Below are 25283 nucleotides of genomic sequence, written 5' to 3' on the forward strand. Positions count from 1 at the left end.
GGAAAATAGCGTCTGGAAGAAGGAAGGAATAGCCATTCCGCTGAGGCTTGCGATTACACTTGGGCTGTAGATCCGATCTTCACAATGCCCAGAGAAAGAGGAAGAGTGAATTAAAGTCCGTCCAACTCTCTAATTTGGTCATTCTAAACTTCACCTAGATGTCAGGCGAGATAGTGCTGTGCTTCAGAATTTAAGTTTGGGAAATTCAGGGCCATGACCCAAATTTCAGCAATTCCCAAGGAGATCTGTGCTCTGACTTCCCGCCCCCACGTGGAACTTCCCTGCTGCTCCATGGTCAGCCCCTATTCTCTCAAAACCCCCCCTCAGTGACCATTCTTTTTCTAGACTCTTCCCGATTTTATTATGATCCTATTTTTTATGCAGAACAGTGTTCTGTTTAATCTCTTGCTAACATTATACTGAACCAAGACCATGTTTCTAAGATCAATTCTGCCAATCCTGCAAGGGCAAAAAGCAGGTAGAAGCAGTTGTCGTTAGAAATCGCAACTTTCCCTTCCTCCCACCCTCATAGTCCTTCCCTTAAACACACTCACGTAGATATTCAGAGGATGGTCGGTACCAAGCAGCTTGCGGTAACCCGTGGCAACTTTATCTCACCTTAACACCACCGTTTCTTCTTCTTCCCTTCTCAGGGGAGCTCACTTTTTCCTCCATTTCACTGAAGTCCACTCTCTGGTTTTGTCTCATTTGGCACTGGTACACATTGACTTTTTTCCAAGGGCTCCATCTAGATTCCCTGCACATCTTTAGATGAGAGACTGGTCCATCACAGGTGAATTGCAGCAGCACTGCAGGCCACAGATCCAAGCAAACCCGCCTTGGGCCAGTAAACCAGAGTAAAAAAGATTTCAACAAGTTCATTTAGCTAGTAGTGGCTCTCTGGGATCCTGTGCTTATTTTATTCATTCAACAAATATTTATGTTGTGCTTATTAGATATGGAGATAAAATAGTGGATTACGTATACACTCCATGACTGGCAAGGTTTGAGTCTCCCACAAAATAGAGCCTGAGATAAGGATTTGATTATAAGGGGGTATTTTGGAGATGATCCCAAGAAAACCAGTAAAGGAACAGGAAACTAAAACAGGAAAGGGAGGGAAACCAATACAGCCCATTAGTTTTGTGACCACTGGAGTTCCTCTGTGAAGTGCTGGTGAATGTTTAACAACAAATCCAAAATAAAAAACAAAGCAGTGTGATACATATGCATACAAAAGTTTAGTATAAAATTTGGCTGATACAAAGGATATGGGGTGCACAATTCATAATATATATATTCTTTATTTTCAATTCTATATAGTCAATTGATTTTCCTAAGGAAATAATATGTACACAGATCTGAATTACAGGAAGACAAAAACAAGGATTGGGGAGGAATGGTGAAGAGTGTTTTGGGCAGAGGCGAGTAGTGAAAGCTGGAAGAAGCATGGCATATTGAAGGAAAGTGAAGAAAGCCGGCATAGCTAGCGCACAAGGAGTCAAAGAGAGTTAGAAAACAGAGAAGCTCTAGGGGCGCCTGGGTGGCTCAGTGGGTTAAAGCCTCTGCCTTTGGCTCAGGTCATGTTCCCAGGGTCCTGGGATTGGGCCCTGCATGGGGCTCTCTGATAGGCAGGGAGTCTGCTTCCCCTTCTCTCTCTCTCTCTGCCTGCCTCTCTGCCCACTTGTGATCTGTCTGTCAAATAAATAAATAAAATCTTAAAAAAAAAAAAGGCAGTGAAGCTCTAGAAACGTAGAGTTTGATAAGCCCTGTTAATACCATTAAATGTTTTAAGCAAAGGAGTGACACATCAAATTTGAGCTTAAATAGATCTCACTGCTTGTGGGAAATTGGCTGGAGGTGGGAAAATGCAAGCAATCAATTAGAAGAGTCTTAACAACAATCTGGACTACGAATATTGATAGCTTGGTCTAGAGTGATAGAAGGGGAGATAAACAAACGTGAATTGATTGAGTGGTATTTAAGAGGCAAAATCATTATGAAGAATTCTGAAGCCATGAGCAGGTTCATCAAGAAAGCCTGATCTGATTAATGAGCAATGTCTGTTATAGGCTCATCAGTGGGAAGTAGTAATACACATGTCTGCAGTGTCTGTAACAGGCTGGTGAACTGGTTTTGGCCATGCCTCTCAGATATCCAGATATTTCCTCCCTGTTAGCACTTTATTGTCATCTGACTGGTGAGCACATTCTTGGAGATGTCAACATGTGTTGGTTCTCAGATCCTTGACATGGTCACTTTTATCACTTACATTAATTTTTGTTGACTTAAATTTACTTAATAAGAAAGATGGATGAGGATCCATTATTATTGATCAATCAAATGCTTTTGATTGATCTGTCCAGTATTTTACAAAGAGGCCCACAAATATAAAGAACTGTGTTGCATATATAAGTAAATATAACAATTCAGGAGGACTCTGGAATTCTTTTTCTGACTGTTCCAGGAAGCTACTTCCATGATTACTTTAAATCTACAGAGCTAGTAACACCTATGAGGACTTGATCTCCTATACATCCCAATTTAGAGGTTCTATTCTAACAACCCAGTAATGTTTGGTTTTTTGTTTTTTAATTTCAGTGTTTGGCATCTGTCCTATTTTTCACTTTTGGTTTAGCATCTGCATTCTATCCCTTCTCATTTCTTGGAGTGGCCACTAGCAAACTGCAGTTGTGTTTGTATTTTACTCAGTGGAGCTGAAATGTCAGCTCCTCACTCGTGCCAGAAAACCAGCATGCAGCAGCTCTTGGCTCAGCAAGAGGTGTGCCCCACACCACAGAGCATGACAGCCTCTTCACAGATTATCTGGACACCAGCTCCATTCTGTTTCCTTTCGCACTTGGCGGCACTCAAACAATGAGAACAAACTTGTTGGGCTCTGGTTCCTGGATCATCCCTCAGTGGAAGACAGCTATAATGACACGGAGAATGTTTACATGAATAAGCCCTTAAATGAATTTCAAAATTAAGCCATTATGACAATTTTAACAGAAATCTTAACTTAAGGGCGCTAGCGTGGCTCAGTGGGTTAAGCCTCTGACTCTTGGTTTTGGCTCAGGTCGTGACCTCGGGGTCACGAAATCAAGCCCCACTTCCGGGCTTGCGCTCACTAGGGAGTCGCCTGGGACTCTCTCTTCCTCTCCTGCTGCCCTTCCCCTCCCCCATGCTCACTCACTGTCTCTAAAATAAACAAATAAATCTTAAAAAAAAAAGAGAGATCTTAATCTAAAAACCTATCATTCCATTATTACATGTAAATAAGAGACAAAGTTTTCAGAAAGAAGATAAGACAAAACGGGGAGAGAGATTAAGGTGATACTGCTTGGGGGAAATATTGGAAGAAATACTTCACCCTCAATAATGCAATCCCATCTTTAGGATAAGAATGCACTGTCCTGGGGCGCCTGGGTGGCTCTGCTGGTTAAACGTCCGCCTTTGGCTCAGGTCATGATCTCAGAGGCCTGAAATCGAGCCCCGAATTTGGCTCCCTCCTCATCTGGGAGCCTGCTTCTCTCTCTCCTGTTCCTCCTGCTTGTGGATGCTCTTTCTCCCCCTCCTCACTCTCTTTCTCCTCTCCCTGTCAAATAAATAAACAAAATCTTTAAAAAAAAATAAAAAATAAAAAATAAAAAGAATGCATTGTCACATGCATCTGCAGTGTTTCCAAGGCCTAGATTTGGGAGTAAATTAAAATTTCATGTTGGAGAACTCTTATTTACAACAGTATCAGCCTGATTGTTCAACAAGCAGAGAGAACAGCTCTGAAAAAGAAAATTCAGTTCACATTAGACTACAGTGCACTTTCCATCTATATTTTTTTGAAAATTTTTTAAATTTTTTTCAGTGTTCCAAGATTCACTGTTTATGCACCACACCCAGTGCACCATGCAATACGTGCCCTCCTTAATACCCACCACCAGGCTCATCCATGGATCTCCGTTATTCAAGACCTACACATATGAAATAGAAACAATGTAAGATTTATGCATAAGAGAGAAACACTACTTAAAATTATTTTCTAGACAAAGCATATGTGTCTGTCTTAGGTCATAGGGGAAGAAAATCCATGAGAAGCAGAAGCAACAAACAAGGCACACATGGAGCTGTAAGTGGGCCCCAAAGGGAGCATAGCACTTTGCTAAAGAAAAGGGAGATGACCCTCAGATAGAAGAAGTTTCATGAGAAGAAAAAGCAGAGGCTGGAGTATGATTCAGAGAAGAATACGAGAAATAAGTAGATAAAGGATTTGTATAAGCAGGGCTTAAAGTTAGAAAAAGAGTTTCTTCTGAGTTTTCAGGAAATGAATGATGAAAATGAGGCTTAGGAAAGTTAGTCTGGCCACAGCTTTGGTGGCTGAAAGTAGGACAGTGAGGGATTTTGACCCATATCTGATACAACGTTTTGGAGCCATGGATGAGGGTAGAAGCAGAGGAAGAGAGGAGGAAACAGAGATATGGAAGATTTTATTTTAAAAAATAAAGTTTAAATGTAAAATAAAATAATATAAAATACAATAAACCAGGGACTAATTTAGATAATGATGGATGGAGGAGAAGGACAGGTTGAAGGATTTGGACCACCATCAGGTTTAACACCCCCTATCGTCATCCATGTTATACACAAGATACCAAATTTCTTCCCACCCTAGAAGTTAAAGTCTAATGGAACACAATAACAATATGTTCTCTCTGTGTGTTTGTCAGTATCTCTCTTCCTCCCCCTCCTTCCCTCCTTCTCTTTCTATCTTGGAAAAATCAGTACAAGTCAGACAATAGGAGTTTTCTAATATGTATTAGGAACCCCCCACTTAAGTGATCAGAATTTTACATAGAGGTAAGTCAAATGCTCAGTATGTGTATTAGTCCGTATTCTCCAGAGAGACAGAACCAATAGGGTGTGTGTGTGTGTGTGTGTGGAGAGAGAGAGAGAGAGAGAGAGAGAGAGTTATTTTAAGGAATTGTTTTATGCAGTTGTGGAGACTGGCAAATCTGAATCTATAAGATAGATGGGCAAACTAGAGACTCAGAAGAAGTCTGCTTACAGAATTTCCATTTCCTCTGGGGAGAACTTTTTTGTTGTTGTTTTTGTTTTTTGTTTTTTGAATTAAGGATTTCAACTGGTTTAATGAAGCCCACACACAATATACAGGAAAACCTGCTTTACACAGAGTCTATGAATTGAAATGTTCATTTCACCTAAAAAGAAAAAAAATTAAAAACTTCACAGAAACATCTAGAATAATGTTTGACCAAATATCTGGATACCATGCCTAGCCCACTTGACACATAAAATTAACTATCACAGTATCTCTTGAATGGCTCTGCCTAGTAGGTGTAAAAACAAAACAAAACAAACAGAGGATGCTTTATACTTAGATCTGCAGGGGGAAAAAAAATGCAAAGCCAGAACTAGAACAGGCAGAATCTGGTCATAATCAGACAATTTATCTGGTACAAAGAGAAAACAGGGTGGCTTCATGGCAGGCCCTTAATCATAATGTAAAAGATGTATGTCATTAGTGATAATAGGTAGTCAGTATTTGCAGAACTGGAAGGAACCCAAGGTAGAAACAGCAGCAAAAAATACATACCCAATAGCTAGAAAGAGAGCTGTCTAGAAGAAAGCCATGACAAATGAGGTACAGGGTGACAAGGCTAGATGGACATAATGGCATCTAACTGATTCCATAGTCATCCATTACCACCATTTATCACTTCCCAACTTACTGGGATATGATGCATTTATAGCTACAAGGATCTTTATCTTGTATACCTTTATCTTGATTCACACGAGGTTATGCAATTAAGGAGAGAAGCCAAGTAATTCTGCCCCTCTTTTCTCTAATTTTACAAATACTATAAGGTTCCAGTCATGGCCTCATAGTGATGGCCAAAATGATTTGAGTAACCAGGAGCAAACAAGGTCACTTTTGAGACTGTGGGGAAGGAACGTCACTTTGGGTCCTATTGTGAAGAATCACAGGTTTATAATATGATCAGCACTTTAATCAAAGAAGCAACTCTTACATTGAAGAAAAGTGACATCTTAGCAATCCTAAAGTAGAAACAGGAACAGCATTTGTAAGGGGATTGGAGGGCATGGATGGAAACTCTCACAAATAGTTTCTTTTCATTTTTAAGGGTTTTTTTTTTTTAATATTTTTTTTATTTATTTGAGAGAAAGAGAGAGAGAACAGATGCTTAACCAACTGAGACACCCAGGCGCCCTGATTTAGTTTTTAAGATGAAACTGCTTTTCTAAAATTGTCAGTAGGTTACAAGTTACATGCAGTGGTCAGTTTCTAGAAGGGCAGTCTACACAGGCAACTGAACAAACTTTTGTCATTGTCATGCAGTTCTGCTCTGTGACAGGTCCTCCATTTGAACTTAAAAATGTAAATCTCAGGAAAATGGGACCCTGATCTTTAAATAGATCCTATTCATCTCCAAAAAAAAATTAACATCTTTTGACCACTGAGTACCAAAAGATAAGAGGATTTTCAGTTTCTTTTACCTCTATTTTTCTAGCTTGGCAATGATCGAGGTAGAAAAACAACTCTCCTCTTCTAGTTGGCAAGTTCTTTGTATGGTAGGTTAAGTAGAATGCTTGCCAGAGGGTACATATTAGATTTATGCTATTTGGAATGTTGAAACAAGTGCTAATCCACAGAATTTTAATAAAATGCTTACTAAGTATCATCCAAAGTCAGCATTTACAAAACTTACCAAACTTTATTTATAGAGATGAAACAAATTAAAGCATTTGTAGAAAGATAAATAAATAAATCTATTTGTATTTATCTGTTTGTCCGTTTTGAATTAGAATATGTTTGGAGTTTAGGAAAATCTGTCTCTTTAGATTCTCCATCCAAACCTTCATTCTGGAGGATGACAAATTTCCTGTTGATTAGAGTTTCTATATGAGAGTTTGCCATAATGTCCACCAGATCTTTCAGTTGCATATTTGTGACATTCTCAAATGATCTTTCAGGAAATTTCTTCAACTTTGAAAGTCAGAGTGACCCAAGGACACTAAGCAAATGATGTGTGCCACTTTTTGTTTTGAGCATCTTTTGAATGTTAAGTTTAAAAAGTAGTAGTAGGACATGATGTTTTGCAATTTCAAGACACAGAGGAAGAAATATTATAGCTGGGAGATCTGGACAGTGGAGAGGAGGAGGAGGGCCAGGAGAAGGACAATAAGTTAGGAAGAATACAATTAAATAGCTAAAAGGGCCTTTGTTTTTTTTTTTTTTAATTAATTTATTTATTTGACGGAGATCACAAGTAGGCAGAGAGACAGGCAGAGGGGGCTGGGGGAGAAGAAGACTCTCTGCTGAGAGGCTCGATCAGGGCTCGATCCCAAGACCCTGAGAACATGACCTGAGCCAAAGGCAGAGGTTTAACCCACTGAGCCACCCAGGAACCCCTAAAGGGCTTTTTAATAGTTGGGAATATTTGTTTTAACTACGGGATCTGGAGGGCAGCAAGAGAGAAGCTGAGTAAGGGGAGAGATCTTGGGAATAAAACAGTAGTGGGAGGTGCTGGGCAAAGAAGGGTGAAGCACCAGCACTGGGAATGCAGGGGCCTCCTGGAACGGAAGCTGGGTTGCAGCTCAAGCATCTCCCTGGGAGAGTGAATTCAAAAGAGCAATGCCTGATCAAGGACCAGGGGTGGGGAGGAGCACCTAGTTCAGTGAAAGGAGAAAAGCAGAACTAATTCAAGGAAGCAGATGCATCTTGTAAATTGGACAGAGACACTGACCCTATGCTATGCACCTATAATTTTCTAGCTTATAAACGTTACTCTAGCGTTCTAGCATTGCCGTAAGTGGCTGAGTATTTGGAATGACTGCCCATGGAAGTGAGAGTGAAGTCCAGAAAGAAGAGAGCATCCCATCTTCCTCGGGGATGACAGAGGGGTTAGACAGGTGGAAGGCCCTTGCTGAGGGCCCCGCTGCAACTCGTCCAGGTAAACTTTTCACTCACCACCTCTCTCAATGTGGGTTTTTCTGCTTTGACAAAAGGGAAGTTCAACATAACCACAGAACAACAGGAGTGCTGCAGTACCTGGGCCCTCACTGCCTTAATATTCATCATGGAAAATGGAACCTCTGCTTGGCATGACTCATGGAGGAGTGCCTGCCCTGAATTCCTAGCTAAAAAAAGAAAAAGGAAAAAATGATTTTGAAAAAACCTTTCTGAGATTTATTAGACATTAGAATTCACAGTTCTGGAGCAATTCAATCCATTCCTTCATCATCCACAAAAGATACGAAACTCTCTTGTTTTCATGAGTATCATCTGAGGTTTTGTAGGTTTGTAGGCTTGTTTTGTTTGTTTTTTTCTTTAAGTTTGCAGCCTCCACACACAAACTTATGAATTCCTCAATTCATTTTGCCTCAGGGAAGCCTCTTTTTCTCTCCTCATTGCTTAACCTTGTTTCTTCCTCTCACAAAGCACAGGCTGCAGGAGAGACCCAGTGTGACATGGTATGCAGTTACAGCCACGTCCCTGTGATGCTATCTTTCAACCGTTATTATTGACATCAACTTTGCTTGGTAATACCAGGTTATATTACAAATGTCATTCTCTGCTCTCTGAGGCCATTTTTCCAATTTCAACTTTTCTTGACAAATTCATGACATAGAATAAAGTGTCTTTTTTTTTTTTTTTAAGTAAGCTCCATGCCCAGTTTGGAGCCCAGTGTGGGGCTTGGGCTCCCAACCCAGAGATCAAGACCTGAGCTGAGATCAAGAGCAAGATACTTAATGCACTGAGCTACCCAGGTGCCCCTACTACAACGTATCTTTATGCAGACTGCCATATAGATCTGTGTTTTCAGTGGCCTCACCACCAATCCAAAACCCATTTCCCCAGGATTTGGTGGACCTAGTTTTTTCCTCAGATTTTTCTGTAATAATTATTAAGACCTCCAGTCTATACTGAAATGCCGACTCTTTAGAATCCTCTTCCATGGATTCCTGCAAGACTTGCCTGATCTTTTCTCTTTCTTCTTTCTCTCAACCCAATCCCAACACCCACTCTGTGCATGTATAATGTGTAGGGCCCGGGTAGGGCTGCGCTATGGGACAGTGAGTAAGACACTAGTCTCCTGACACAAAATTTCAAGGAAAGCAAAAAACTAAGTAGTCAAGATTATAGTTAAATGCAAGATTTCTGAAACTCAGAATAATTGCAAAAAAAAATTCATGAACAAAATACCAAAATTTTAAAAAGTAAAGAAAAACCATCATTTATTTTACAACCCTGCTTTATTGTATGACATGAACAGTCGTTTCTAGCCTGCCCACTGTTCCTGCCTGAATGGCCTTTGTGTACCCCTTCAGGCAGGCTTTCAAGGATTGACATGGGTATAAACAGACTGAAACAACATGGAGCTTCACATATAGTCATGATTTTGAGCTGTAGTGCTTTTTTTTTTTTTTTTGAGGTTTTACTTATTTATTTGACAGACAGAGATCACAAGTAGGCAGAGAGGCAGAGAGAGAGGAGGAATCAGGCTCCCTGCTGAGCAGAGAGCCCGATTTGGGGCTTGATCCCAGGACCCTGGGATCATGACCTGAGCCGAAGGCAGAGTCTTTAACCCACTGAGCCACCCAGGTACCCCAAGCTGTAGTGCTTTTATTAACTTTGTCTATTTGGTTAAAATATGGGAGGATTGTTTGGTAAGTGTATACAGAGGTTCCCATTTTCCCTTTTGCCTCAAGATCCAATAGGCTCCACACACAGAGAACTAAATCTTGCTAAAACCATATTCGGTAAGCAGAACTGCTCTCCAAGCTTTGTCCAGCATCCTGGTGCCAGATAATGGAGTGGTAGGGTTAAAACGGTCCAGATAATGACATAAATAGTATAAAAAGGGGCACCTATAAGGATGCTGAAGAGTTTGTTGTAAATCACTTAAGCATTATTTTGGGTGAGAAATGCATTAAGTTTTCCATAGGGTTCTGGAATCAGCTTTCTATTTTCTCTTCCTTAATGACTCAACCAGTCTATTTAAGGTTAAAATCTCTGATCTGGTCTCATGTGGGAAGCGCTGGCTACCTATGCACATTCCCCAGACTGGCCAGGCGATTCTCTCACACCTTGCCTGCTCACCCACTGCTGTGTCTGGGCCCCTGTGCTCTATGCCCACTGCAACCGCTCTGCTAAGGCCAGCACTTTAAAGTCCCTTTTTGGTGGGAAGTGTCTCTTCTTAGTTGACCCATAGCAGTCAGAATCTAACTAGAAAAAAACCCACAAACTACTTTAGGCATGAGGTGGCCAATTTTAAAGGTCAAACAGTCAAACATCAGCAGTATAGAATGGTTCAAACTATTATTTACAAGAAAGGGACTTTATTTTTTAAAAATATTTTTATTTATTTATTTGAGAGAGAGAGAAAGAATGGGAGAGACAGCATGAGAAGGGGGAGCGTCAGAGGGAGAAGCAGGCTCCCTTAGAGCAGAGTCTGATGCCAGACTCGGTCCTCCACGCTCATGACCTGAGCTGAAGGCTGTCGCCCAACCAGCTGAGCCACCCAGGCGCCCCAAGAAAGGGACTTTAATGCAGGGAATTTGTTACTCAGATAGAGAAGGAGCTGAGAAACCAAACAAGAGAGGTTAGGGGAAAACGCAGAGATTAGGAAGAGCAGGCACTGCTACTGCCCAGAGCTTAAGGAGCTAAAAACAAGAGATGGTATCACCAGAATCCAGGAGCCAGCTTATCTGTGGAAATCTGGAAACCTGGAGTGTCTAATCCAGTGGGAGTGCAGACACAGAGGAGAGACAGTTGTTACCAGGACAGTGACTTGAGGCACACATGGAGGAGAAGAAAGAAGCCCTACTTTTTCCTTCCCTGTCTGCCACTGCTCATGTTGGCCAAACCTACCCAGAAACCAGATGGTACAGAGGACTTTGAAATGTAACCTACAGGGGTCAGTGTCCAAGCCGAGGAAAGAGCAAGAATGACTGAGGGAAACCCAGCCCAGGATCAGCTCAGGGCCCATTTCATAAGGGGATCCATCATCAAGGAGCAGTGCGGCATTTGGAGTAACATCATGAAACATTGCTCAGCCAACATCAACCGAGAGCTCTCGCTATCCACTCATTCCATTCCAATATTGTGGGAACCACAGACATACATGCCATTGTATTTCAGAATTAGCTCCCTATTGGTTGAATTAATAAAAAGAAGGAGGCTCTCTCCCTCTGTATTGAGTAATTTTAAAGTTGCTACAGAATTGCCTATTTTTCCCATGGAAATGTCTTCTTGTGTACCCAAATCTGTCAGTTTCAATAAAGTGATAAACAGCATAATCACCTGGGATAGTTCCCAGTGCTGACATCTAGATGTGGTGGTCCATTTTAACTGTCCTTGAATTGAAGCAATCTCTATCTTTCTACAATAACTTTTGACCATTATCTTGTCTTCCTCTACCCCAAGACACTCTCTAGATAAACGGATAGATAAATGGGTGAGGGTGGGTGTGGATGGGTGATAGAGGATGGATGGATATTAATAATAATTATGATGTCCTTGGATTTTAAATGAGATGTTCCTAGCATTTTTTTTTTTTTTTGTAGCAGTGAGACTCAAAGATTGTTATGGTTAGTTGATTTCAGGGTCATAGGTACCAAATGTAAACCTAATTAATGTGATATTTTATTGCCTAACCATAGTTAAAATGTTGAAAGTAGAGGGAGATGATTTGCTTAGAAAGATATTAATGATTCAGGCATTCTTCACTGCAAGTAAGGAGAGTATGGATACATTTTCTTTATCCAGATAATAAATAATAAGCTGTTGCCAGAATTATTCAGATTTTCTTTTAATGCTCATATTCCCTATGCATTCTGCCTTTGCAGGATGCTATAAATCCTACCACCACCACCAGCAATATCCTATGGAGTTGAATTTTTTAATGAGTTAATGTTAATATGTGATTAGACTATGATTTCTTCAAGTGCAGTTCATTATTCTTAATAGATCTTGCAAATTCTTCAAAATCTATTGTAAAATAAAAGCATATGAAATGTATTTTAGGTATAATTGTCAATAGCGAGAACATGAAATTAACAAAATGCACTAAAGGCAGTTCCAAGTGCTTTTGGTAGATCACTTGGGGATGAATAATGGTTAGAAATTTGAGCTTTAAATAACTCCAACTGGAACTATTAAAGTATAAGAAAAATGTTCATGCTTCTAAACTGTCTTTTAAAAACAGAAATTTAGAACCAGTCTCTTTCATTCTTTCCTTCTTTGAACGTAATGATTCCCTCTAGCTGGTACAATGTGATGTACTCTAGGAATATTCTCAAAGTATGAATTTGCAGAACCAACTCACAAAACGCATTGAGGCAGGAAGTGATTGCTTTAAGTGGCTGAAATGCAAATATCTTCTGCAACCATTACTTCAGCAAAACCATGAATAATGATCATAACTAGTTCTCTTTCTATGGGAGATTTATATTCCATTAAGAAGTAAGCAAAGATAGGTGTTAACCAGCTTGAATTGACAACATCCTGGAAATTCAAACATGCGTTTTAACACGTATTTGCTTTTTAACAAGTTCTATAAATATACTGCACAAAATGTCATTTTTTTTCCAAAATGGCATTCGTTGATATAAAAAGCATTTTAAATGTCAAATGGAAGAACATTTCTAAAGGAACTTCAGTGTGATCACATTATGAATTTCTTATTCTTCAGAGTACAAAGCTACTGCCTAAAGTTGAATTTCCTTGCCTATAATTAAATTAATTCTAAGGAAGAGCTCCCCTTTCGCAGACTTTGGTATTAAATGTAAATGTTCATGTAGTTCTTCTTGACCCAAGTCTTTACAGAAAAATACAGTAAAGAGGTACCTGTAGATGGAGCCACTCTCAAGGCATGAGGGCAAAAGAACAATGGTGTTTGACATCCTCCTCAGGAGCAGATCTTAGCTGGGCTTCCATCACTGTGAACGTTCCCATAATACCCTATAGAACCTTTCCATTACGAAGGTTCTCAAACTTTTCCGTGAATCAGAATTCCCCCCGAGACCTTGTTCAAACACAGATTGCTGGGCCCTTCCCCCAGATTTTTGATTCTGAAGGACTGGGATGGGGCAAATTTTCATTTCTAGCAAACTCTCCAGGGATTCCGATGCTGCTGGGCATGGGATCCTAAGGGATCTACTGCTCCATGGTGACAGCTACAGCTACGACTGACATTTGGGCTTTAATACTTTCCAGGCTCTTTCAGGTCTTTTTTTTTTTTTTTTTTTTTTTTTTTTGAGAGTGAGAGAAACAGAGAGAGAGAAGGGCAGAGAGGATCTTAAGCAAGCTCCACACCCAGCATGGAGCCTCGTGCAGGACTTCATCACACAATCCTTGAGATCATGACCTGAGCCAAAAATTAAGAGTCAGACATTTAACCCACTGAGGCACCCAAGGGCCCCTTCATGCCTTTTTATTTAATTCATTTCTAAACCATCCCATAAGATGCACAAAATAGCCAATTCTCTTCATTTTATGGATTATAAATGAAAAACACTAAGGCTTCTCCTCTATTCTCTGTCTCATTGAATACACCAACCACCGAGGAAAGTGCCCAAGCTGGACGCCTGGAAGCATCTAAGACTCCCCCCTCTCTCCACTCACACCCAGCCCTTGCTCAAAGGGCTGATTTCAGTCCCTGCCTTAGGGGGACCCCAGCTCTCTTCCACTTCTGTGTCTTTGGGTATATTGTTTTCTCTTCCTGGTATACCCTGATACTTATGTTTAAATTTTTCTGGAAAAGGGGTTTCATAAGATTTGCTACACAATATTATATAAGGATAAGTTAGTCTTTTATATGTATCTATTTTGTCTTCATTTTAGTATTCATGAACCCAATTTCTCCTTCAAATATGTTCATTTTGTGGTATGTCTTTTTAAAAATTCACCATTCCATAAGAGTGTGACTCTGTTGGAAATTGTCTTGTGGTGTGTCTGGTGAGACGTACTCGTCAATAGAAAACTGGGGAGCTAATCCCCCAATACTCTGTGGACTCAGATTCCCATTTCTCATCCTTGCTTCAATATGTTTTTTTCTTATCATAAGTACTTTGACTCTTCTTTGACTTTTCCATTTGGCTCATTAATTTCAGCACTAGCCTCATCAGAGCCTGGGATTTAACAGGGTAAGCTGCCCTTCTGAGTAAAAGTTTATTGCTAATAAATTCAATTACTCTTTTATTATAAAATCTTATAAGAATATAAACAAGGATTTTGTTTCATTGTCAGACTCACAATTGTTAAATTGTACCTGACATAATTTTCCTTAACTTGAAGTTTCTCCAGTCTGTCTTTTCATTGAAAAAAGGTCTCTGTGGACTCCTTGCTTAGCGATTACACAAATCTCAGCTTCCGGGCTGTCCCTAAACAAAAATGGAAAGTGGTGGTGACATTGTCAGTAGACGACTTCTCCCAGCAGTTGGAGACAGTTACACCACCTGGAAAATAGTGGCATAAGTGGTTTAGAGACTTTTTATTAAAAAAACGAGAAGCCAAGTTCTTATTTTATTTCCTATGTTAGTAAATCCACATGCCCCCAACTGGCAGGGTCATTGTTCTGTGCTGTCAATAGCATGTAATCCACAAAGGTTCAGCAGCACCATTTCGTTGAATGTCCCCACCCCTCATCCCTTTTCCATCCACCCCCTCATAACATATATTACATCTACCACCTGCTAAACTCCCCTTTTTCCTTGAGACCAAGAGTATATTATCCCAATACCAGCCTTATTAAGTACTCATCACTGGTACTATGTTAAGAATTTATTTTTATTTATTTTAAGAATATTTATTTTTCTGTGCTTTCAGTTTCTTTATCTGTGTAATGCGAATGGTAACACCTTAAAACTTGGATGTGATCTTTCAGTACAATAAAATACATACATAGAAGATGATCAATAAGTTGGAGCTCTTGCTGTATTTTTAGCTACTCTAAACACTGCGACAGGACATGTATTTCTCTCATTCACTGCAATTGCCCCGTGTCTAACAAGTACCCGGCAAATGGTAGATACTCAGTGATTTTTGTTGAATGAGTGCAGGTTCACATACACGAATGAATAAAGCCCTGGCAAAGAGGGAAATGTCAGCAACTTTAAGAATTTTGTATGGAAATCAAATGGACATGTTAGGAAAATTGAACTTTTGTGCTGTGTTGTAAGTTAATTTTGAGTAGGACTTTTAAATTTTCTCAGTCTCAGATTCCTTGTCTGTAAATAGAGTACAACCCCATTTCTCACAGGGCTGTTAACAGACATAAATGATATAAAGAATGAGCCCAGAGAAAAGAAGGCAATAACAAAATATGCCAAAAATGAAAGAGTATATTGGAACTCATTAAAAGGAAAGATGGAGAAGGAACAAAAATGCATTGTCTTGGATACAAAGACTCCCTGCAACAGCTGACTAGCTGCACTGCGTGGGAATGTCAGAGTCAGGAGAGAGAGGTCCAGACGCAGACAACACAGAGGGAAGGAGACAAAAAGCCAAAGGAAAGTTTGTATTTGTTATTTAGTTAACTGATATTAAATCAAATAATGGGAAAGGGTTTGGTTTGGTATGGGAAATAAATTACAAATTTGTATGCAATGTAATTACTTTTTATAATATTTACTAAAATTTTGAGGATCATTTTAGATAAAACATGTAAAAAAAACTTTCCCAGGTACACGTTGTAAGATAGCAATAAAATCACTTGGTATTTTGTAGCCCATGAGAATGCCCTCAAACGTTTTTTAAACATACCAATGTAGAGGCCGTCCGTTAAAGGTCTAACTTAATTCCTTTACAAAAGGGCCCAGATATTGATATAGTTCTGAAAACTTCCCAGGAGTCTAATATTTACCCAGGGCAGAGAATCTCAGTCTTTTGATTCATGTTCTCCAAATAACTCAACTGAATTCCAGTAACTGCGTTTCACAAATGTTAAAGAAAAAAACTTAGGGGCACCTGGGTGGCTCAGTTGGTTGAGTATCCAACTCTTTGTTGATTCAGCTCAGGTCATGATCTCAGGGTCCTGGGGTGGAGCCCCAGTTTGGGCTCAGCAGGAAGTCTGTCTCCCTCTCTCTCTGCTCTTCCCCTGCTTGCTCGCTCTCTCTCTTTCTCAAGCGAATAAATCAATCTTTATTTTAAAAAAGAATAGTTTTTTAAGGTAAGATCAAGACACTCATTCAAATGTAAAGTGAAAGTGAGCACATAGTCGAAGATTTTATTTAATTCATTAGTTAATGTAGGAGCCAATAAGATGTTGCAGATGGTTCAAAGGAGAATCCAAAGAACAGACAAACTATAAGCCAGGGAACAGCAAACTACAGTCCTGTGGGCCAAATCCAGCTTCCTGCCTGTTTCTGTACAGCCTGCAAGATAGGCATGGTGGTTATGTTTCTAAATGGTTAGAAAATATTAAAAAAAAAAATTACAACATTTCATGACATGTGAAAATTATATGAAATTCAGTTTCACCACGCACATTCAGCCATACCCATGGTTTACTGTGGCTACTTTAGATCTAAAACAGCATAGTTCAACAGTTACAATAGAAACCACAGGACCTATACGGTCCAAAATATTGACTATTTGGCTCTTTTCAGAAGAAATTTGCCAACCCATGATAAAGGCAATCAGGAATGCTGACACAAATTCGCAAAATGATGCAAAACCTGTCAGAATCACTCAGCAATAAAAATAGAATGTTTAGAATTATCTCTTCCATAGGAAGGAAATCAATGGCATCCCCATCCAAAAAAAATTTGCCTGCATTTCTAAGGACTAAATTATTTTAATTACCATGAGTTTTCTATAGCTTATAGAGTTATAAAATTGCTCAAAGACCATGAAAATCACAGAACCCTCTAAAAATCACATAACCTCCAAAGGTCTGCTAGGTGTTGCTCAGTATCTTCTTGAAAAGACACCTAATAATCTTTTAAACTCATTTCACAACTTTTCCCAATGTTTCCCAGCAGAAACTAAACTACTTTAATTTTTTTAGGACATCAGAGATAGACACTGAACAGAATTCATTTTGTCCCTATATTTTTAGAGCATGGCCAGACCCTGTTTCATAGCTCACCTTCTCTGCCTCATGAACTTGGCACACACCAGGAACTCACCACCACTCAATGATCTCTGCTAGCTTCTCAGTCAACCAACCAAACATGAGTCTTTACTGGGCATGTGCAAAGTGCTCTGTTCAAGATGCTTTCAAATGGAGGGCCCAGGCTCTGCCCTCAGGGAACATACATTCCTGGCACGGGCATTTCCAAGCCAATGGAGATACTCTATTTTAGGTCTGACTGACTTATGATTTATAGCCTCCTATGTTCCCAAAAGAAAATGCAGCATCCCTCTAAAGTTCCTATCCATGCTGCATTTCTTTCATTGACTAGTAGAAAAACAAACCTGCATAAAAACCAAGTCCCTGATCATCCTTTAAAGAGTATGCTTGACTTTTTTTTTTTTTTTAAGATTTTATTTATTTAACAGACAGAGATCACAAGTAGGCAGAGAGGCAGGTAGAGAGAGAGGAAGGGAAGCAGGCTCCCTGCTGAGCAGAGAGCTGGACAAGGGGCTCAATCCCAGCACCCTGGGATCATGACCTGGGCCGAAGGCAGAGGCTTAATCCACTGAGCCACCCAGGCACCCCAAGTATGCTTGACTTTTAAATAAACCTTATTTTCATTTAAACTGTTGAATATTTATTGCAATTAAGAAAATCCTCATTAAACATAACTTCAGTGTTTTTATGATATTCTTATAAAGATTCTTTGTGAAGTAAACAATTTTCCAAATTTGCCCTGATATGTGTACCTTCTTTAAAAAAAAAAAAATAATAACACTTGCTTTGAGCTTAGCAGTTCACAATCAAAATTACTTAAGGTCATTCTCTGAAGAAACTCTCTCCTGAAGCCAGACTGGCATCTCCAATGTACACTAGTTTGTTTTCTGCCAATGAGCACAGCTTGTGGTTTGGCGAATTGCACTTGCTAAATTTTGCTTCCTTATATCATGTTTGGTTTTGCTCCTCACCCCAACCCTAAAGCCAAGAGAGCAGATCTTCTTCCCAGCTTCATTTCACAAATGCAGTTCTACCAGTTCATGAAAATTAGGTCTCCCTTTTATGCCTCCCAAAGCACTCCAAGTGTCCTCTCTCACAGCACTTGGCATACTTGTGATTAGATAGCTAATCTTGAAGACTGAATGTTCCCTGAAGACAAGGCCTGGGTCTGTTGCATTAATTACCCCAGCCTCAGCAGAGCAGGAAGATGGGTTCTGGAGTGTGTGCTGTGTGCCTGTAGCCTCCAGCTCAACCATGCGCTGCCTTGGGCAAGTTTTTTAACTTCTATCTGTGCCTCATTTTTCATCTGTGCAATGGTCATTATAGTACTAATTTGGAGGGTTCTTGTGAAGATTTAGTTAATGTGTACAGCGCTTAGAACTGTGTCTAATATGTACCAAGTAACAAAAAAAATAAGAGCTGTTATTATGAACTAGCAAAATGCCTGGCACTTATCAATAAGCAATAAATATTTGTTAAATGAATGAATGATTGAGTGAAGTAAGGCAGAATTGAACCAAATGTTCAAATATTCCAAGGCCAATGCCTTTTTACTCTTCACCCATGTTTTCATGAATATACAGAAAGCTTAATTTTAGAAAACAAGATTCCAGTAAATTATCAAACAATGAATCCACTGATTCTCTATAAAACTGATCATCGGATTAACTGGAAATATCTTTTCTGGTTTGCCGCTCCAGTCCATGACTTAAAGCCAATGTACCTTTAAAATAACCATAAAGGCATCGCTAGCAATTGGTTTAAATCACCATTTTATACTGGAATGTAGTAGATGTTCAATAACTGAGGAATGATTGATTTAGGGAATCAATGAAGAATGTGTACATTCATACAATCTGTAAAGTTAGAGCTTAGAACAGTGTGTAAAACAAAATGTACCAGATAATTAAGGACACAATTTTATTCACACTGTTAGAATATGGAGAACATTCATTAATGAGGAATGTCTCAAAGGAAAGTATGGATGGGCTGTTGTTGTTGTTGTTGTTGTTTTATTTGAGTGTAGCTGACACACAATGTTACAGTAGTTTCATGTACACAACTTAGCAATTTGACAAGTTTATACATTATGCTGTGTTCACCACAAGTATGACTACCATCTGTTCTGTTACATCGTTGTTACAGTATCATTAACTGTATTCCCTATGCTGTGCCTTTTATTCACATGACTTATTCATTCCATGGTTAGAAGTCTGTATCTCCCTCTTCCCTTCATCCATCTTGCCTGACACCCTATCTCCCTCCCCTCTGGCAACCATCAATTTGTTCTCTGTATTTATAGGTCTGGTTCTGCTTTTTCTTTGTGCATTCATTTATTTTGTTTGTTTAGGTTCCACATATGAATGAAATAATACCCTATTTGTCTTTCTCAATCTAAATTATTTCACTTAGTATAATACATTCTAGGTCCATCCAGATTGTCTCAGAGGAGATGGAGTTTTATAAAGGCAGGTAAAAGGGAGTCATCTATGTGGCTTATGGGAGTCATGGGAAAGAGTAGACAAGTCTTACCAGAGTCCTAGGAGGAAAGGCGATTCTTTGTATTTAGCCCTTTCCCAGAACAAAAGATGGTGGGGAGATTCCAGAAAGCAAAATTATTGAGGTGAGGGATTCTTAACCATAAATGTTTTCTGGTAAAGTTCAGGTTAAAGTTCAACGTTGTCAGCAGTAATTATCAATGGGGCAGGATACAACCTTGTAGGATATGGTTTGTGGATTTGGGGGAAAACGGCAATTTTTAGTGCTGCAATAATGGGAGGGCATCACTAATATTTAGTGGGAAGAGAAATTCTAGAATTTGAGAACAATACTACACAACAAAGAATTCATCTGCTTCCAACAAGACTTTTGTTTATCTTGCTAGACATTCATGTATGTGGGGGAAAAAAACTATTAACTTCTAAACCTAGACCTTAGCTCCTATCAAAGTAAAATTTTATTAAAAAGTAAAATCATGACTCTTACACATTTATAAAATGACATGTGTCAAACAAAGATTGTGCCTAACAAATTAATTAACAGGAAAACAAGATGCTATGACCACTTTGAAAGAGAATTCAAACAACACATGATCAGCAATTAAAAATGAGGGCAGTTGGAATCTGGGTGATCTCTCCCAAAAAAAAAAAAAAAAAAAAAAAAGGAAATAAATATACCATTGTATGCAGAATTGGTGAATATCCACAAGGAAATAAGCAATTCTTTTCTGGTTGATGAAAATCCTTTGCCTTTCTATGGACAACAATGATTTGCATTATTCTAGGCATCCTTCAACTAACAGATCGCAAAGCAATAAAAGGCAGGCCCCTATAAATCAGATAACCTAGCAGTTACACTAAGGACACTTAAAAGGTTCACATTTTTTCCTGACCTTTCTTTTTTCACATAAGTATGATTTGCAAGTATATTTTGCAAAATTTTTATTTAATGTGACTTTTCTAGGAATGCAACTAATACATAAATTAAGGGGAGATTGTATTTTGTTTTGTTTGAACTTTACTAAGTGCTAACCATCATTTCAGAAAATCAGTTCTCTTAGGATAGTGGTGATTGATCATGGTATTTATGTTGCCAGAACAATAGCTGAATCAGTCTGTCTTTGTATCTGTGGAATCCGGTGATATTTATAGATATTTACATATAAGTACAAGCATCTAACTGCTTTATTGTGTCTTATGGTGTTGTACTGTCTTCTGAGATATATATTATAATAAATTATTTTCCTTTTATTTCTCCTTTATGTCACAGTTTGAACAATGCATTGACTTTTTTGGAAATGCATATTAGCTAGGTTATATTCTTGATTAAGTTCACTTAGGTCAATGTAAGGTGGCATTACAAAGTATTTGTTAGGAAAGGGGGTACTGAGTTGATTGATTGGGAACACCTGGCAGGGAGGCTGCCTATTGCAACCTAGATTAGGTAAATGCAACTCAGAGTGGCAAAACCAATCTTAGAAACCATATTCCTAAATCTGTAATCTATCTTTTCTCTGTCCCTTCTACTCATTCTTCCCCTTTTCATATCATAAATACAAACCCATACTCCATTCTAAAAGCTTTACTATTAATAGTTGGAATCTAATGTCTCCAGTGCAGATCAGAATACCGATATAATCTTCCAGCCTATCTAATGCAAATTATGATGCATTCTTATAAAATAAGAAGGGCATGTTTAAAAATAATTATTCTAAACCAAAAGTGACATTCTTTGTGGTATTCTGATAAAAGCCAGAGTCAGAGATTGGTAGACCTACAATCTTGTAATTCCAGACCTTTAAGGGTTTCTGTGTATATTGGTTACCTATTGCTGCATAGAAAATTACTCCACAACCTAGCGGCTTAAAGCAACAACAAGCATTTATTATCTCTCCCAGTTTCTGTAGATCAGAAATCAAGGAGTGACTTAACTGGGTAGTTCAGGCTTAGGGTCTTTCCTGAGGTTGCAGTCAAGATATCAACCAAGGCTGCAGTCCTCTAGAGACTTGACAGGGACTGATGGAGCTACTTCCAAGGTGAATTACACACCTGGCAAATTAGTTACAGGAAGGCTTCAGTTCTTCTTCATATGGGCTTCTCCACATGGCTGCTTGAGTGTCCTCGCAACATGGCAGCTGATTCCCCTGGGATAATTGATTCAAGAGAGAAAGGCAAAGGACGTAACATCTTTTGTGACCTAGACTCATAACCATACATCACTGCAATATTGCGATTTATAGGAAATATATGCTTGGCTATTCGGATAACAAAAACATTTCTCATACATATTTAGTCTTCATCCATAGGGCCTGGGTCCCAGCTCCCCAAACCCTCGCAATATCCTGAGCAATAAGGGCAATGGGAACGTCTCTTCTTATATTTGTCTTCTTGTCCTCAGTTTTTGAAATCACTTCAGAGACATAAAGGTGAAATGGGCATCTTGTTGTTCATATCAAGCCCTTTTCACCACAACTAGGTTTATGTTGATGAGTTGATTTTTGGAAAGCACTGAAGGAGGAGGGCTCGTTGCCAGGGGAACTAATCGTGAACAGAGGGGTGAAAATTTCAGTACACCCCTGATTTCTTAAAGGGGAGAGGGACTGGGCATTGAATCAATCACCAATGGCCAATGATTTAATCAATCATGCCTATATAATGAAGCCTCCATAAAAACCCCAAAGGAAGGGGTTTGGAGAACTTCCAGGTTGGAGAGCCAAAAGTCTTCCACATGCCACCATGCTGGGCTCCAAACTCCACAAGGACAGAAGCTCCTATGTTTGGGACCCGGCCCTATGTATCCTTCATGTGGCTCTTGATTTGTATCCTTTAATATCCTTTGTAATATATTGGTAATTTAGTGAGTAAATGGGTTTCTTGAGTTCTGTGAGCTACTGTAGGAAATTTACTTCAGGGAGGGGTTTGTGGGAACCCCCCAATATGTAGCGAGTCGGTCAGAAGCACAGGTAACAATCTGGGCTTACAAATGGCATCTGAAATGGAAGACAAGTCTTGCAGGGCTGAGCCCTTAACATGTGGAATCCAGGTAAATGGTATCAGGATTGAGTTACATTGTGTTATACCCAGCTGGTGTTAGAGAATTGTTTGGTTTGTGGGGAAACTCCCTTCTCATTGAAATTGGGTGCCAGAAACTTTTAATCATTACCTCCATAGCATTCTGTGGAGGTAACTTCCATGCATGTAGGAGGGACTGTACAAGGATATGAATAACAGAAAGTGAAGGTCATCAGTGGCCATATTAGAGGCTGTCTACCACATAATATTTTGTGTGCTTTCCATATTCCCAAACTCACATTTTATTTTATAGTAATCTTTATTATTTCCTTAGATACATATGAAGTTATTAATAAAGAGAAAAATATTGATTATTTTGCTTTGCAAGCCAGAGCTAGAAAAACAACCTCTTCAATAATCTTGGAATAAATAATTCAGAAGCCATTCAGAATTGAATTATGACTGAGTTATTAAAAGCTATAGCATCACTGCATGTTATATCCATGTAACAATTACTTCATTTGTCCCAAAATGTTTATTTCTTCAGAGCAGACAGCCAAAAATTTTATTAAGACCACCAACAAATGAGGGAAAGACATAGCTGGGCTCTTTTTCCAAATGCATCCTCACAATTTTCTTATATAGGTCTGATTTTAAATTGAAAGTTATTAAAGATATGTTACCCACAGTGAAGGGAGAAAGTAATCAGGTGTGTTGCAGCTCTGAGGTCTGAAATTTTTATATTATATAAGGCACAGTTTAAGTCTCACAAGATTTCTCAGGTTCAGCATTTTTTTAAATGAGGGAAAAGTGTAATAAACTAAACTGCAAAAAAAAAAAAAAAGTACCTTTGTTGATATTTGGAAAGAGGAATGCATCAGGCTAGAGTACATAGACATCCATATTTCATTCTAATGATGACCACTGGTTGAGGGGACACTCATCTTTGTAGCCTTCAGGTACCTCTCTTAATTACCCAGTTACATCATTTGAGAAGCCATAATTAGATACTTCAAGACTCTGATACTTCACTTTAAGTAGCAAATGCAGAGTTTATAATCACTTGGGTATATATAAAACAGCTTAAACTAAATGGAGAATTTTTTTTTAAATATCACTGTATAGGACCTAGAACATAACAGGTGCCAAATAAATATTAGTTTCCTCCTATCCTATCCTCAATCCTGCCTCCCAAGATTCTAAGACTAGACTTTAAGACATAACCTGATAGAAACATCTAATTAAAATAGTAAGAAAACACAATGAAGTTCTCCAGGGCTTACAAATTAAGATTCTTACCAGCTTCAGTTTTAGTCCAGATGTTATTTAACATTATTAGTAACAATAAAGAATTCATAGTAAAATATTTTGCTTCTTTGGTGGCTCTGCTTAAGACTTTTACTTAAAGTGCAGATATATCTGAAATTTCACATTTACTCCAGATAACCATGAAGCTATTTTTTTTTTCCACCGAGGTTTACAAAATATCTATGTCTATGAGAAAAACGGTAAGTATATATTTATATTGAATGACTAAACAAGAGGCTTTTTAAAAAATAATAATTATCAGGAGCACCTGAGTGGCTCAGTTGGTTAAGCATCAGACTCTTGATTTTGGCTCAGGTCAGGATCTCATGGTTGTGAGATCCATCCCTGAGGTGAGCTCTGTGCTAGGGGTGGAGCCTGTTTAAGAATCTCCCTCTCTGAGACAAACCATAAGAGACTCTTAATCTCACAAAACAAACTGAGCGCTGGGGGAGGGTAGGGGGTTCAGGAGAGGGTGGTGGGGTTATGGACATTGGGGAGGGTATGTGCTATGGTGAGTGCTGTGAAGTGTGTAAACCTGGCGATTCACAGACCTGTACCCCTGGGGATAAAAATACATTATATGTTAATTAAAAATTAAATATAAAAAAAAAGAACCTCCCTCTCTGGTGGGTGGGGGGATGGGATAACTGGGTGATGGACATTAAGGAGGGCACTTGATGTAATGAGCACTGGATGTTATATGCAATTGATGAATCACTAAATTCTACACCTGAAACTAATAATACACTATATGTTAACTAAATTGAATTTGAATAAAAACTTTTTAAAAAATAAAAATAAAAAATTTTTAAAAGTTTTTTAAAAAGATTCTCTCTCTCCTTCTGACCTCCACCCCCACCCCTCACTCATACACATATGCTCACTGTCTCTCAAAAAATAAAATAAAATAAAATAAAATGTTAAAAGATGGAGGAAATTACCAAAAAAAAAAAAAAAAAAAAGTGAAGTAACATGGCTAAAGTTCTGCAACTCAGAAATAGCTAAATGATAGCTACCATTTCAATTATCTCTCAATATAATTAAAAAGATAGGATAGGGCGCCTGGGTGGCTCAGTGGGTTAAGCCGCTGCCTTCAGCTCAGGTCATGATCCCAGGGTCCTGGGATCGAGTCCCACATCGGGCTCTCTGCTCAGCAGGGAGCCTGCTTCCTCCTCTCTCTCTCTGCTTGCCTCTCTGCCTACATGTAATCTCTCTCTGTCAAATAAATATACAAAATCTTTAAAAAAAAAAAAAAGATAGGATAGAAGTACTTTTACAAAAATTGAATTTCTCTACAATGTCATCCTAATCAAATGGACTGCACTTAATTTTGCTTGACTTTAATAGA

General features: G+C 38.8%; 1 protein-coding gene and 1 long non-coding RNA gene across 2 annotated transcripts in view; one reads left to right on the top strand and one right to left on the bottom strand.

Annotated features, from left to right (window-relative positions):
* Window positions 1-25283, top strand: part of IMPG1 (interphotoreceptor matrix proteoglycan 1) — a 127972-nt gene that overhangs the window by 68840 nt on the left and 33849 nt on the right. The gene's annotated exons all lie outside the window — the stretch shown is intronic.
* The window catches only part of LOC131833676 (uncharacterized), a 30849-nt gene continuing 21832 nt past the window's right edge, over window positions 16267-25283 (bottom strand). The window contains exons 2-3 of the long non-coding RNA XR_009354568.1: window positions 21665-21759; window positions 16267-16416 (exon numbers count right to left, since the gene is read on the bottom strand). This is a non-coding gene — a long non-coding RNA (uncharacterized LOC131833676). The remainder of the gene's footprint in view (window positions 16417-21664; window positions 21760-25283) is intronic.

The sequence above is a fragment of the Mustela lutreola genome, chromosome 6 (assembly GCF_030435805.1).
Source record: "Mustela lutreola isolate mMusLut2 chromosome 6, mMusLut2.pri, whole genome shotgun sequence".
NCBI lineage: Eukaryota > Metazoa > Chordata > Mammalia > Carnivora > Mustelidae > Mustela > Mustela lutreola.